We start from the raw sequence: 15,149 nt of genomic DNA, 5'->3' as shown, positions 1-15,149 counted from the left end.
GGCGGCCGCCGGCGGCGTTCCCTGCCTCCCGCCCCTTCCTGCTGCCCCGCCGGCGGCGGGCGGCGCCGCAGCCCCCGAGGTGTCCGCGCCGCCCCGCCTCCTGAGGAGGCTGCGCGGCCGCAGGAGCCCCGCGCCCGGCAGCGGCGGCGGAGAGCGCCCGGCAGCTGCCCCACGTGCGCTGCCGCCCGGCCGGAGGGGTTCGCAGCGGTCCCGGGCGCCGCTGGAGAACGGGGAGCTGGAGCGGCGGCGACCTGACAGCAGAGACCCGGGAGGAGGAGGGCACATGAGGCGCCGGCAGGAGGAGGGAGAAGCAGCAGCAGCCAGCCGGCCACTGCAGCCCCTGCGCTCTGCCCGCCCCGCACGCCGCGGCCTCTCAGCGGCGCGGGCCGGGGGCGAGCCGTGAGGGGGGAAGCAGCCCGGAGGTGGCCGCCGCCGGCAGCGAGGCTCCCCCGGCCAGCGGGGGCGCCGCCGCCCGCGCCCCGCCGCCCGGGGGGCCCGGAGCGGGGTGAGTGCGGCGGAGGGCGCGGGGGGACCGTGCGGGGCGGGCGGGGATGCGCGGCGGCACCGGCGCGGCCCCTCTGGCCCCGCTCGCCCCCAGATGAGCGAGGGGGTGCGGGGGGCGCTGCGGTGCGCGGGCGAGGCCTGTAGCGCTCGCCGAGCTGCGGAGCGGGGCTGAGCAAGGTGCAGCCGCTCTTCCTTCTCCTCGGGCCCCTCGACCTTCACAGCCGGCTGGCTCGGGGGCGGGCGCTGCGCCTGGCTCTGGTGCCTGTGCTCTTTTGTCCCTTCCGCGCCCTGAAAGGAAAGAAGCACATGAGTGGAATTGCGTACCGAAGGTCAAGAATCGCTCGCAGAATTGTGCCTCTGCATTACTTACCGCTAAACTGCTGCTGTTCTCAGATACAAGGGCCCCTGCATGCAGAAATAGCTTTCTAGACGTCGCAGAGGGACCTTCAAATACTGACTCGGTTTCTTCAGTGTTGGGGATTATGGATCGCTTTTGGCAGTATTCCACTGTTTAAAATGGCTAAAATATTCCATTATGGTTTTTAGCAAGTTTGAGATCTTCGTGCCTCTTTTGGTTTGCATCTGACGATTTTGAAACTTCATCTATAGGGGAGGGTTTTTTCAGGTAAAATTAGGGAAGAGTTAGGAAATTCCCGAAGAAATAGAACATCTGTTAAAGAGTGAGAGCCAGGGTTCATGTTCTCCCTCTCTCCGACTTCAGGAGAAGTCTCTGTATGGACACTTTTTTTCTGCCTTGCAATCTGTAACCTTATTTGAACCTTTCAGTCCGCTGAGATTAAGTCGTGGGTGTAATGGTTTTTGCAATCAGGAAGGCAACAGCAAAAAACAAAACAAAAACAACAACAAAAAATGTTAAACCAAAACCGAACAACAGTTATGATGACCAGTTTGCCGTATGTGCCTGTTTTACAGCTGTGTGCATACAGTTGCATGTACTGTTTGTAGTGCCCTGGCTTCTACCTGTGCTGGAATTACTCTGGGTTTAAACATGTTTGTCCTAGTAGAGCTCTTTTGGAGTTACCAGAAGAAGCCTGGAGGAGGGAGTGTTGTCTCCAAGCCCAGGGACTATATTCACACGACTGCCTTCTCTGAGGCACTGTAACCTGTTTTGACTGAGTCAGAACAACCTGTGATGACCATAAGAAAATTATATTAAGCCATTAAGCTTACTTCACTGTTTTTCAATGAGCATCTTTGCAAGCAAGGGAAACCAGGATGGTAAAAATCCTAGTGGAAGGCCAGAGTTTTCAGCTTTTAATGTGAATTACTGACTGAAGACCAGACGCCTGTATGAACAGATAGAATGGATAGAATGTAAATTTCTGTTGAAGTAAAGCAAAAGTTTCTGTCAGTTGCATGAATGAACTCCCACTTGCCAGCAGATTGAACTGAATGATGGATGACAGTAGTGGAAAGAAGTAGGATCTCTGGCTCTAGTGCAAAAAAATCCCATACCAGACAAAAATAATTTGTTCAACTTTTGTTCAATTATGAATTAAAAATTCATACTGCAACTTGGTGCCTGTTCTAGGGCACTGGGCAGCACAGCAATATGCCAGGGAAGCATTAATGTGATTAGGCACATGCATTTATATATGTGGTGCCCCATGTTTGATATGTGAGTGCTTAAAATCCCAGTGAAATATCAAACTGCTGCAGCAACCTCTGAGCATCTGACTAGTTTAATCCAGAGTCCTGACTAATGAGGCAGGACCAGGATGTGGTACACAAGTTTTGCCATGGATGTTAATGGTTGTTAATTTGGCACTCTGACAGTTTGTGGAACACAGGTAAGAGCTGGTGGGAGTAAGCAAACTTGCACGTACCAGAGAGCAAGATCAGATTGGAAGGATTTGCCTGGAACTGGTGGGAACTTCTGTTGTTCCTCTCTGCTGCAGTTCACGCCTGAGCTCCTTGCTGCTTCACACATTCTGTCTCCTGTAACAGATTACCAGCTGCTTTTGTAGAAGTAATTCGATCCTAATCTTTCAGTGTGCTCTGAGGATTTTATTTATACTCTAGCCAATCTGCTTTGGGATAGAATAATGAGATTAGTATTGCAGAAATTAGTGCAGATTAAATACTTTTGTTTTAAATGCCTACTTGATCAATATTATTGTTTCTTACTGTTGTTGCTATAGTACTGAAAAGGAGAAATGCTAAAACTTCTCACTGTGTCTGCTGTGATAGATTGTAAACTGAATGCAAGATACTTTTTTTTTTTAAATAGTTCTGTAGTAAGGATTCTCAGAATGAGTGCTGTTTAGGCAGCATCTGCAATACTGAAAGGCAACAGGTTAAAACCAAACCTATTGCCCTTTCTAAAAGCTCTACACATTTTTCTTCAAAGCAGTTTTCTGTGTTATTTAAAATTTTCCTTGGGAGAGGAGGGATGATTAAGCAAGAAGGGAGTGTATGAGTTACATTTGTTTGAAATACATTTCTTCCCTAAATCTTTAAATTTTGTTGATTTCCAGGGTTAGGGTTGGTTTAGTTCTTCCAGGACCAGAAATAGCATTTGTAGGACATAATTTGTTTTGGGTTGTCTAGGTGTTGTATAAGTGTTGTAAGTTGTATACTTGATACTCAAGTCAAGGTTGGTAGTTTCTTGTTAATTTGCAGAGAATTGTGTATTTTTTGTTTATAATTTTAAACAATATAGCTTTCCCTCTGCCTCAGTAAAAATGGGTGCCTGCTCTAAAAAGTCTCCAATATTAGGCTGGATACTTAATTGGTGTATCTTTGAATAACCCTCTTTTAACTCTTACAAAACTGTCATTTGACTTCACACACTACTTATTTCCCAATACTTCCATATTAATGCAAGAACAGCCAAACCAGTAGAGCTGGTCTGTATTATTGGGAGTCATGATAACCACAGTGTGGACACAGTACCTGTGCTTTTTCCTGTTGGTCAGGAAAATGTTATTGATAGGTAGGCTTTTACAGCTAGTTCTGTTTTCCTTTTTGAACTATTCCTTTTCTCCAGATGTACCTGGCAGTTCTGCCTCTGTAAGAAGCTTAGTTGCCACCATGATCAACATTCAAAAATGAATACTCTCAAACTGCATGTAAGATGACCAAAGGCATACTGGCATTATCCCCTGGGATGCTCATGTTGTTCCTTGATTCTGCTGGGACTGAGATTGTCACTTGTGTTCTTCAGAAAGGCTGTGAAAAGGAACAAGTTCTGGTAGTGACTGCACACCAAGTGGCTTTCAGAGTTATCATAAAAACATAGTAAGTAAGAGAACTATTTTCTAGTCACTAAATGACAGCGATGGCATGCCAGTTGTGGGCAACTCAGTTACTGTATGAAGCTGTGAAAGGCTGGAACTGTAAAACTGATGTGTGGTCTGCAGTGCCTGTGCTGTGAAGGTATGTTTCCCTGGTCATGTATGCATCATTAAAACTCCACAGGCAATGCCACTGACACCTTGGAATGCTGCACCTGTATGGAGGCCTCAATTTTGTGTATTCAGTTGTGGGATCAGTTCTACTTGGAGAGATAAAAATCTTGAGAATGAACTTCCTGTTAACATAGGCTTTCCAAGATACCAGTTGGTGTCTGATTCAAAGTCTTCCTGCTTACTCTGTGGTTTGACTGAGATAGCTGTGGGTTTACAAGCACTTCTATTTTACTTTGTAGTGAATAGCATGATGTTTCCTAAATAAATTTCAGGAGTTCACTGATACTATTCTTTGTCTAAAACTGTCCTCTATTTGAACTTTGAATCATCAATACTTCTGTTTTTGTTGGAGCCTATTGATTAGGGTGCGAAAAGTCATGCCATATAGTCATCCTGCTTATGGGTGACCAGCTAAGAGGCTTATTGATAGTACAAACAGATTAGCTGAGAGATAATTCTTAGATTCAATTATGTTGGCAGATTTGCTTTAGTTAAATCAGTGAGTGGCCGTACTGAAGCTGATTCTTTGCTTTACCTTGCAGCTTCTCTGGACAGGATTGTCCAGCCTTGCTGTCCATTAGATGCTGAAAACCCAAATGAGACTGGTGCTCTATAACAGTCATATTTTATTATGTGCATATTTGGGGTTTTTTTGGTAATGATACCGATAGATTAATATGGTAGAGCCTTGTTGGTTTTGCTTGAGTTTGTAGCAAAAGTTCAGAACACTATAGCAGAGTATTAGAAAGAAGGAAAGAAATCTGGGAAGAGCTTAATTTAAAATCCCTTGCAAAGTTTCACTTTGGCTTGACATTAGACCATGATGCTGCCCAGCAGAGCACATTTTCCCATGGATGTGGATTCCCTCCTCTATCCCCTTCCATATTATGGTGCTTGGAATCGAGTCCTTGACGCAGGCAAGAGCTGTTTTTCCGGTTCATTTTCAGACTGTCCGTCCTGGGCGGCTGAGCAGCTGTTGGCAGGGAGCAAAGGAAGCAATAGTAGTAAGTGGATGGGACTTTGGTGTCAGGAGAGAGTAGTCCTTAGTGAATATGAGCTGATTTTGAAACTGCTACACTCCAAGCTCTGATATAACCAAGACTAATTGTGCGTTGGTAGATGAGATGCTGAAGCTGACAATAACTTGCTGCATATTTTTGTGCTTATGTCGTGTTCTTGGGTCCAAGTATATGTATGAATAGAAGAGAGAAATACTGAGCTCTGTAGAAAGGTTGCTTCTTTGGTGGATCACAGCGTGGTTAAGGTTGGAAGGGATTTCTGGAGGTCATCAGGTCCAACATGCCTGCTCAAGCATGGTCATCCTAGAGCACTTGGCACAGGTCTGTGTCGCAACAGCATCTGAATATCTCCAAGGCTGGAGACTCCATTGCCTCCCTGAGCAACCTCAGTCACTGCCTGGTCACTCCCAAAGGAAAAAAATGTTCCTGGATGTTCAAAGGAAGCTGCTCATGTTTCAGTCTGTGCCCATCACTCTGGTCCTATCTAGGAACCACTGAAAGAGCCTGGCTCTGTCCTCCCTCCTTGCAGGTATTTATACCCATTGATGAGATCTCTCTGAACCTTCTCATCTCCAGCTGTCAGTCACAGCTCTTTCAGCCTCTCCTCACGGGAGAAATGCCCTGTTCTTCTTTCTTTGTCTTAGAGGCCAGTCACTCTCCTCTCTCCAGTGTGTTCATCTTTGTCTTGTTCTGGAGAACCCAGAGGTGGACACCAGTACCCCAGTGTGGCCTCACCAGTGCCCACTAGTGGGGGAGGGATCATCTCTCATCTGGTTTCCCAGTTAAAGGAAAAAATGTGTGAACCCCCTGCTCTGCGATTTAATAATTCCATGCTTCAAACAAAACACAGAAAAACTGCTCATCATTAGTTTTCAATGAAGTTTAACGCTGAGTTGGCTTGTTCCATCTTTTAATAGAAACCAAAGGTTAGGGAAATGTTCATACAGTGGAAACTTTTATAGCCTAGAGAGGAAGAATGAAAACTATGGATACATTGAATTAGTTACATGTGCCTCTTTGAAGAGCTTAGTTGACTACTGCAAATTGGAATCAGTCAGTGCATTTTTGCATTGTATGTTCACGCAAATTCTAAATTTCATATTTTTAAAGGCAGCTGCTGGTCATGTCATATTGGAACCTAATTTCAAGCAAATCAGGACCCTGTATGAATTATGGTCTGACAGCAGCCACAATTTGGTGTCATAGGGGGACTGAAGTACACTTTTGTTTCAAGAGAGGGGTATTTTTTTTTTTAAAAAAAAATCTCATAAATGTCTGCTGTGGGAAATGAAGACTTTTACTGTCCTCTTTAATGTTTATGTAAGTGGAGCTTGTGTTACTAACAACATTGCCTGTCCCAGAAGGCCTGATTTTACTATCAGTTACTGCACAGTTGCATACTTTGCAGGGGAGCAGCAGACACTCCTCTGCAGTAAGCAGAAACCTTGCAGTTCAAATCCATGCAAACCTATTGCCACAGTGAGACGTGTAAAATTAGCAGAACTGGAAGGCATTGGAACAATGTCAAAATCCTTAGACTGTCCTTTATACCTGTTTTATATGGAATTTCTTTCTCTGCAGCCTTCTGCTCATAATAGCTATTTCTGAGTAGGTGTTAAGCACTGTTGATGTAAAGTGATGAGGTGGAAATAAATTTTTCTTTTAACATATGTTTTTGCAGTAGATCTTCTGCTGTAGTCATAAATTGCAGTGCTATCTGAAAGAAATTGTGGGCTTCTGTTGTGTTCATGTAACACTGCAGTAATAATAACATCCAGGTATTTATGGAGGGGGTGGAGACCAGGATTAACCAAAAATATTACCTTCTTGGAGCTTTTGGTCTTGTAATGAATTCTGCAAACCTACATGTGTGAAGGCCATGTTAAGATCAGTCCTTTATGCCTATATTTCCTGAGGGTTGTGTAAATGTTATCAGATGGTAGATAAACATGTTATGGCTTGACCCAGTGAGTTGTGACTGACCTGAGAGCCACATGTTTCCAATATAAGGCAACCTCAACTGAAAATGCTTTTTCTGATTGTCTGAAATGTTTGTAACCTTTAATTACTCTTGTATCTGCTCATGAGAATTTTACCTTCTAGTGGCTTTCTCAAAAACTGTGATTTTGCAAGACATCAAAAGCCATTAGAATGAAGAGGCTGACAAAAGTTAAATATTGCATTTCTCTGTCTGAGTCCTTTGTCCCAAAGTCCAGAGATGTGTGTACTGTCAAATTATTGGATGTGTGTTTTGCTATAATTTTTTTTTCTGCAGAGCATATTGATTTGTCCATGGCATTAACTTGTACTGCTTTTATCTATTAAATGAGGTTTCGTTTAGGAACTATTGTACCTCAGGCAAATGCAACTTTCCTAAATACTTTGTCCTTTAGCATTGCAAAAGCTGCAAAATATTCAGTGTGAACTTCTAATGCATCGAGTTTGTTTCAGCATTCATGAATCACAAAATCAGTCTTCTCTTACTTTGCAATGGTTGAAGAGGGGCAGCAAGATAAAAGTATTTGAGGTAATTCAGGAGTTTGTGCCAGTACTAGAATTAAATCCAGTTCTTGTGAATCTCTGTTTAAAGGCTATCAGTCTCTTGGGGTCAGTGGATTGGCACATTCTGTAGCTATTTAGGGCCTGACAGGGTATGTGAAACAGGCAGCAACCTCGGTAGACATGTGTGCTGCACCTGCACTTTTTTTTTCCTACATTACTAAGGTTGATAGTGTGCATTGCTAATTCTCTTGCAAAATAAAAATTCCAGGTGGCCCAGAAGACTTTCCCTGAGGAATGTACGACTTGCTCAAGTAATTTGAGTACATTTTACAGAACTTAAACATATGTCTGGCAGATGGTTTATGCATAATAAGATGGTGATACTTTTGCTGTATTGTTTTAGTAAGATAGGTGGACTGTTAAGTTCACAGTGGAATATTGCTATGAAAAAGATCAGTGTTCAGAATGGGAGCCTGGGATTCCACAGGCTGGGAACAGAGCGCTTCAAAGACACACAGTTACCTCACTTTGCTCACTGATGAATGTTCAAGGTAAGGCAGTCTCAGTTTCTTGAGCCTGACTTACTAACATCTGCCCTCCAAAAGTAAACACTGCACCCATTTTCTAGTATTTATCAGCTTTCAGAGGACATCTGCTGTATATTGACATAAAGGAAGAAAATGGGAAGGTTTTCTCATTGATGTCCTTCTGTACTATTACACTGAATAGCAGGAAAGAGAGGAGGGAAATACGATTTTTGCCTTGGAAAAAAAGGACAATTTTTTTTTGTTTGTTTTGTTCATGGGGGTATTACTGTCTTTAAAAAATAAATACAGATAATTTTATGGAATAAGTAATGTATTGAATCTAGAAATGTTGGTATGTAAAGGTGAATATCATAACCAAGTGTAATTTGAAGACAATAAACATAGAATTACCAGTTCACAGTGGTTACCTAAATAATGAAGAGCTGCTGAGCACTGGTGGAAAAGGCAGTCAGATGTCACTGCATGTTGGGTGTGGATCCTGAATACGAGAATGGATTTCTTGAATACAGTATGCATGATTTTATTATGATATTATTTCATTCTTAGAGGAATATTTTGTCTTATTCTTGCTCCCAAATGGTTGTTGAATAGACCTCATGATAGGAAATTTATCATAGTGATAGGACCTTAAATGATACACACAGATAAGCTCTCGATGCCCTGTTCCTGTGAGTGATCGAGGCCCAGTTGGACGGGGCTTTGAGTAACGTGGTCCTAGTGAAAGACATCCCCACCCATTGCAGGGATTTGGACAAGTTGACCTTTAAGATTCCTTCCAACCCAAAATATAGCTATGGCTATGAAGTGTGACTATGAGTGATTTTGGGTTTTTATCAAAAAGTGGTGTGAAATGCATTATCTGATCTATGTGAATATTTACAGTAAGAAGTAAGAACTGAAATAAATTTATTTTATTTATTAAAGTTGATGCTCCCTTAAAAAAAATTTCACATGACTAGTCAACTGGTCTTTAGACAGAGATTTCAATTTGGGTGGACAAAACTGTACTTTTAAAAGCATAATGACAGTAGTTCCATCTAATCACTATAAACACATACCTTCAGTTAAAACAATGCTTGCTATTTTCGAATACAATACCTGTTTATAAGCCTTAAAACACAAAACTCCATTATTAAGCTTAGAACTTCCTAATAGCTCACCAAATATACTTCTAGCCAAGCGTTAATGCACAAACCATTGTTCTATTTATCCTTACTTTTCTACTTCTTACATAATTTTTCTACTAACCTATCTTATAGCTACTGCTTAACTCTAATCACAGTTCTGCTGTCTCTAAAGCCTGCCTTTTACAGCTTTCCCAAAACCCTTTAGTTTTATGAATTCCCACAATCATAGTTAATTTTTTCCTTTAAAAAATCTTAGGATTAAAGCTGACCTTTCTTCCTTTCTACCAACTAATAATGAATTATTTCTTGGATTTGTAAATCTAGCAGAGCTGCTTTTCCAGTAGGTATGAATACAACAAGAACAAAGATGTTTCTTGGCTCTTCTGTTGCCAGTCAGCTTGTAAGCATCAGTTTCATATGGCTATGGGATTCATCTGGGTAACCAAACCTCGTCTATCAAACTGCACAGGAGGCCTTTGCTATTGAGTCCTGGCTTGACTGATACTTGTGTAAGATCTGTAAATTCTGGCTCTGGGTGCTCCCCTACTGGTGTCCCTCAGCCCTGTGGTGCCATTGTTAAGCACACACATCAGTTAGTGCACTGATGGTTTGAGTCCCACCAGGGATTGCTATTTTTGTGGCAGTGAAGCTTGGAAGAATGCATTGCAACACCAGCATTTGAAAACCCACACAGCTGAAGCCAACAGGGCCTGTGAGTGGTTTGACTTCCCCATCCCCTTGGCTTAGCCTTTCCAGCCAGGTTGCATTTCTGATCACATTGATGTGGGGCGGTAGAAGCACCAATGTCTCTGTGAGGAAAAAGGAGCAAGAGGGATATATAGCACCAGAGTAAGTGTGCTGCTAGTAGGGTGACAGTGTGCTTTAAGGACAGCCTACACTAATATTAGCTAGAGGTGCCTGGGAAAGCATGTGCCTGAAGGCTGTGCCTCTGTAACCAGATTAACTGGGCTCACAGTTTGCCATCTCTGCTGGGGATAGTCCTGCCTTGTCCTACCAGACGTATGTTGTACCCCTTTGTCCACACATCTTTCGTACTGACTGTTACCCCAAGTAAGCCAGGGAGGCAAATTGAAAAACATGGCTTGAAAATTTGGTTTGATTTCCTTAGTTTTAGTTTTATTGCTAGCTTGTCTTTCTTAGGGAGTTAGGTGAATGGTGGAGATGGTACAAAGGCAACACGAGAATGTGCAGGCAAGGCCAATTAGCATTTAGTTTGCTTTAGGTGTATAATATGACACCATGTATTCAACCTGTGGGCATTAAGTTATAGAGGTCTCTTTAAAAATGAGAATTAATTAAATTATGTACGTCTCTTTAAGAATGTGAGTTAATGCCATCAAAATTGAATTATTTGTTAGTTATATGGGAGTTTTTGTTTTGTGGTTTGTTGGGATATTTTTGTTTGGGATTGTTTGTTTGTTTTCTTTTTTTTTAATAAAAGAAAGCCAGAAACATCATTTTAGTACTCTTGGTTAGCAGATTTGCACAGGGAGGATTGAATATCCAGTCCTGTCTCTCTTATCTGTTAAATTAGCACTAATTAGTTTGTCAAGAAGGCTGAGAGGAAATTCCTAAATGCACCTAGGAGCAAGCCTATTGTTTTGATCCTATGACCAGCAGGAATAACTTGAAGATAAAACATGATATAATGTTGCAGTGGGAGAAGTGAGTAAGAGGAAATAGGAGGGGCTGCATAGCCAGGAAAATGATCAGTTTGTAACATGACTTGTTATAGCAAATGTAATACTGTTTTCTTTTCTTTGTTCCTCAGACCTCTCCCTGGAAAAGGTAAGAAAGCAGTTGTTACACTGTGGGTAATAAAAGTTTTTTTGTGTGTGTTTTTTATTTTTTTTTTATTTAGTGAGTCCTTAAACTGAGCAGCTCTAAAATACTTAGTTTGAACTTCAGATATTGGAAAAGTAGGAACAGGGCTTCAGGCTGTTATGGCTCTGATGTAAATCCTACAACAGATAATTAATTTCTCTTCTGAGTGGGAACTAGTGGTTCCTGATTGCCCTGATTTCTAAGTGGAAAGTGTTGTTTGCTTTGTGTCAGAAGATCTATAATCCAGCAGTGTGCCAGCTTAAAACTGAGTATATGTGAAGCCGAAGAATAGATTTTGGTAGGGAGTGCTTTGGACATGTAGTTGTTTTATGCTGTAGTCCATTACCACCAGAGAACTGAAATGAGTTTGGGATTTCAGAATGTTAAGGCATTGGGTTTTTTTAAGGGCACTGAAGACATTTGCAAGTATTTTTATAAATTCTTACATTTTGGCTGATCTACTTTTTTCCCCTATTTTGTTTATTATTATTTTTTTTTACCTGTACTTTTTCTCTGGCTTTGTTTTGTATGTCAAATGTTGTGGAGTTTTCTCTATCTCCTCATTTAAGAGAGCTCCAACAGAGAAATTGGTAATCCATTTTTTTCCCCTTCTTTTTCTTCAGGATATCTATTAATGGTTTGTAAAGTTCTTGGAAGTAGCAGACTTTGAGCATAACCAAACATGGTTAAATGGAATTCATAATATGCATATAAATTATTATTTAAGATTTAGCTCTTAAAAGAAAACCCAAACCCAAATAATTATTTTATAATTTTTTTTTCTAAATACCTTTTCACAAAAGATACCAAGAAGTTGTTGTGCTACCTATACTGCCTGTCTAGCAAAATCTTAATGAACTGCCTCCTAAAACTGGCTTAAACAAAAGCATTTCTGAAGAAGTGGATTAAGTAATTTTTGGGGAATAGATTTTAATAGAAGTTGGAACTGGGATATTTACAGATGTAAATGCCTATCAATTATGAAAAGGACAATATGGCCCTGTAACTCAGGAGTGATTCTTTGCGTAAAGTTCAGGTCATGAAGATGTGAATTTTTGGTTTTAAAGGAGTTGCTTGCTTCCTTGCTTGCTTTTTGTGTCTTGAGGGTTATCTTTGTTCTTTGGGAAATAATTGCAGGAGATAACAAAATGTTGTAGAGTCAGCATAGTTTGCCACTTACCCTCTGTCATGCCAAACACAGACTTGAGTCACAAGGGTTAAACAGATTCTTACTTGCTTCCTTTTGTGTGAAGATCCCTCTTATGCTGGCTGAAGTGAAAAACATGGACAAGGAGAAAGGAGTACAGTGATTGGGTGGGTGGGTGTGTTTTGAGGGAGGGGGAATAGAATTTTGAAGGACCTATTACAGTACAAGACATGATGTTTGGTCCAAATTGGCCAATGTTTTACTTGGAAGCCTATGTTAACCTCTGAGCTTCTTGCTTTTTAATTAAAAACAAAACAAAAAAGCCCAAATCACTCTTACTGGATACAGTAGGGTGACCAGGCTAAGTATAGGTAGTATATACAGTATCTCAGCTGTGGAGGTAAAAGAGTGGAATCCTTGACAGAGAGTCTGGAATCCTTGACGGAGTCTGGAATCTTTGACACCTCAAATGTGTCTCTGAATTACAGTCTCCTAGATCTTGCATGCTGCAGTTTAGGGACCATGTCATAATGTCAGCAGCTGCTTCCACATTTGTAGTGTTGACAATATGACCTTCAGGTTAAGAGATCTCTGCTGACGTGAGCTGCACACAGTGTATATTTGTTTTACTCCATTTGGAGCTTTTGTAGTTGCATACTTCCAAATTACCACAAAGCGAATAAGAGCATGAAATAAGTGTCTTTTGCACTTGCAAAAGGCATTTCTAATACTTAAGCACTGATGCTTCCACTTTTTTATTGTGCCCTGGGGTACAATACTTGTGGTAAAGCACATGCAGCTTAAATGAGAAGAAGGTAGGAAAGGAGAAAATTTATTTCTTGGCTACACTGTATTTGTTCCAGTTAACATTTATACCTGGAAGGGTGGGTTTGCAAATGGGGGAGTTTGATGGGAGGTGTTTTAAGCAGGAGGGCAGATTTAGTCTCTTAGTGTGTCTCAGCTCAGTGCTGGTAAATGCAGCTGAGCACAGTGATGCTGCGTTGGATCTTTTGTCCAGGTTTTGCTTCCTGTATGCAGACTATGTTCAAGTCGGTACAAAGTTGCAGTAATGTGAGTGTGCTATCCAATTCTATTAACTCTTTTTTTTGGATACTTGATCAAGATGGGGATAACAACTGGTACGAGATTCAGACATAGTGATATAGGTAATTATTGCATGGTGTGTGCTTCAAGGGCTTATTACTCACTGAGCTGAGTTTAGCCAAGTCACTTTCACTGGAGCCTATCCCCTCTTTATATAAAATGATAGCTGGTGTGAATCAAACCATAATTCTGAATATTAAGGCTGTTTAAAGTAGGCGTCTGTCTCATTAACCAAGTTAAGTTGTGGCCTGGAAGGACTCTAGTCTACTTCATAACTGCACTGCAATCTGATGTTATTTGTGAGCTTTGTAATGAGTTTATTGTGTTAGAACAGCTCCACCATCCACTCCCCATTTTGGGCAGACTGCGTGCAGCATTACTGTCAGACATACTTCTAGAGAGATGGGAATCAGGCCAGGCAGGAATTATTACAGGTCGTGGTAGCTGTGTCTACCAATGACGGCACTTTGCAGTTATACAGTGTTTGCATTGTTTCTGTCTTTGTCCTGTGACAGACTTATTTGTCTTGCACCCCAGTGTGTGGCTTCCTGAATAGAAAAATACAGGTTCTGTCAGGACAGCTGCTTAATAAAGGCACATGTTGAAATACTCAGGAAGAGAAAACTGTTTTCTGGGAAAATTACAAATTGCTGAGAGGAAGGACATAGCATGCAGATGGGCTGGAAAGTGTGCAGGTTATGATTCCTGGCCTTTCCCTAATCAGTAGCCTGATCTTGTGAGTAAAGCAAGTCTGAGCACCTGGAAACTTTATGCAGACATAGTTGTATTGTCTGAAATAGTGCAGATAGCCAGGGTCAGTCTCTTTGAAGTGTGGAATTACTAACCCACTTATAAGGACTCCTTGTCTCTACCTGCTTTCTGACACAACAGACTTGTAGCTACAGCATGCAGCACTAGAAATAAAAATTTGGCTTGTAGCAAGTGAGGAAGTAAAATCTGGAGACAGCAGTAGGTATGTGCCTGCTCCAAGCCAGCAGGGCTGGCTTACACAGGAGAACTTTGTTCTGCAAATTGTTTGTGCCTCAGAGAGATTATGCTTTTTTTTGGAACAGTGGCCCTTTCTGCCAAATTGAAGGACATCGTGTGTCTTATATGTGGCTACTGTATCTGTTACACAAGCCACAGCACAGCAACAGTAGACTTATTTAATATGTCTGATGTCAAATTTATTTTTAAAAAGCAGTGTAATTCATTACTGGTGCCAGCCCAGATATTTGCTATGACCACAGTCAACACTTGTGATACAGCTGTCGCTGCCATTGCACAGTGAGCTCCCCAGTCGGAGTATAGGGTAAAATTTAAGCAAGTTTTTCTTATTTACAGTCTGAAGTCTACAGCATAACCACATACATACAGCCTTCTGTTGGTACTTGTATTGTATAGTTGGAATTAAGAATTTATGGTCAAACGGATGTTGTTTGAGGCTATACCTTTTCTTTCTATAGATACTCTTCCACTGCAGGTTTTTGTTTCTCCATTCATGTAGTTTTTGCTGATGTTTAGGCTTTGTTTGAAAAGGTGGGACAATTCACCTTGTTCCTTAAAATACACTTTTTTTTCATAGTCAAATCAGAAATAAGAGCATATGTGTAGTTTAATGGCTCAATTATGGTCTTGATTTAAAAACGCTACCTAGAATGTATCTTCATCTTACAGTTCTAAGAAGAGTTACAGATTAGATAGAGGGTAGTAGAAGTAGTAAAGCGTATAACTGATGCATGACTGTAAGTATGTTTGTCACAGCCCAATTGTAGCTATACTCGTCTAGTGTTTGCACTTTCTCAGACTTTGGTGCTTTTATATAAAAATAACAAGTATCTTGCACTGTGTTTTCTCTTTTCCTTTTTTGTTCAGTGATGTGGTACAAATTAAGAATGATTATCTGCTAAATGTCTCTTCTT

At 41.4% G+C, this 15,149-nt stretch overlaps 1 protein-coding gene across 1 annotated transcript in view; it reads left to right on the top strand.

The window, feature by feature from the left end:
- Positions 1-287: 287 nt before the first annotated feature.
- TRAK1 (trafficking kinesin protein 1) overlaps positions 288-15,149 on the top strand; it is a 127,369-nt gene continuing 112,507 nt past the window's right edge. Inside the window, exon 1 of the mRNA XM_041407932.1 lies at positions 288-505. The gene's annotated coding sequence lies outside the window, so the exon portion shown is untranslated. The remainder of the gene's footprint in view (positions 506-15,149) is intronic.

This window comes from Onychostruthus taczanowskii, unplaced genomic scaffold (genome assembly GCF_017590055.1).
Source record: "Onychostruthus taczanowskii isolate IOZ18803 unplaced genomic scaffold, ASM1759005v1 scaffold28, whole genome shotgun sequence".
In the NCBI taxonomy this organism is placed as follows: Eukaryota; Metazoa; Chordata; class Aves; order Passeriformes; family Passeridae; genus Onychostruthus; species Onychostruthus taczanowskii.
This window is presented reverse-complemented; position numbering and strand designations above follow the sequence as displayed.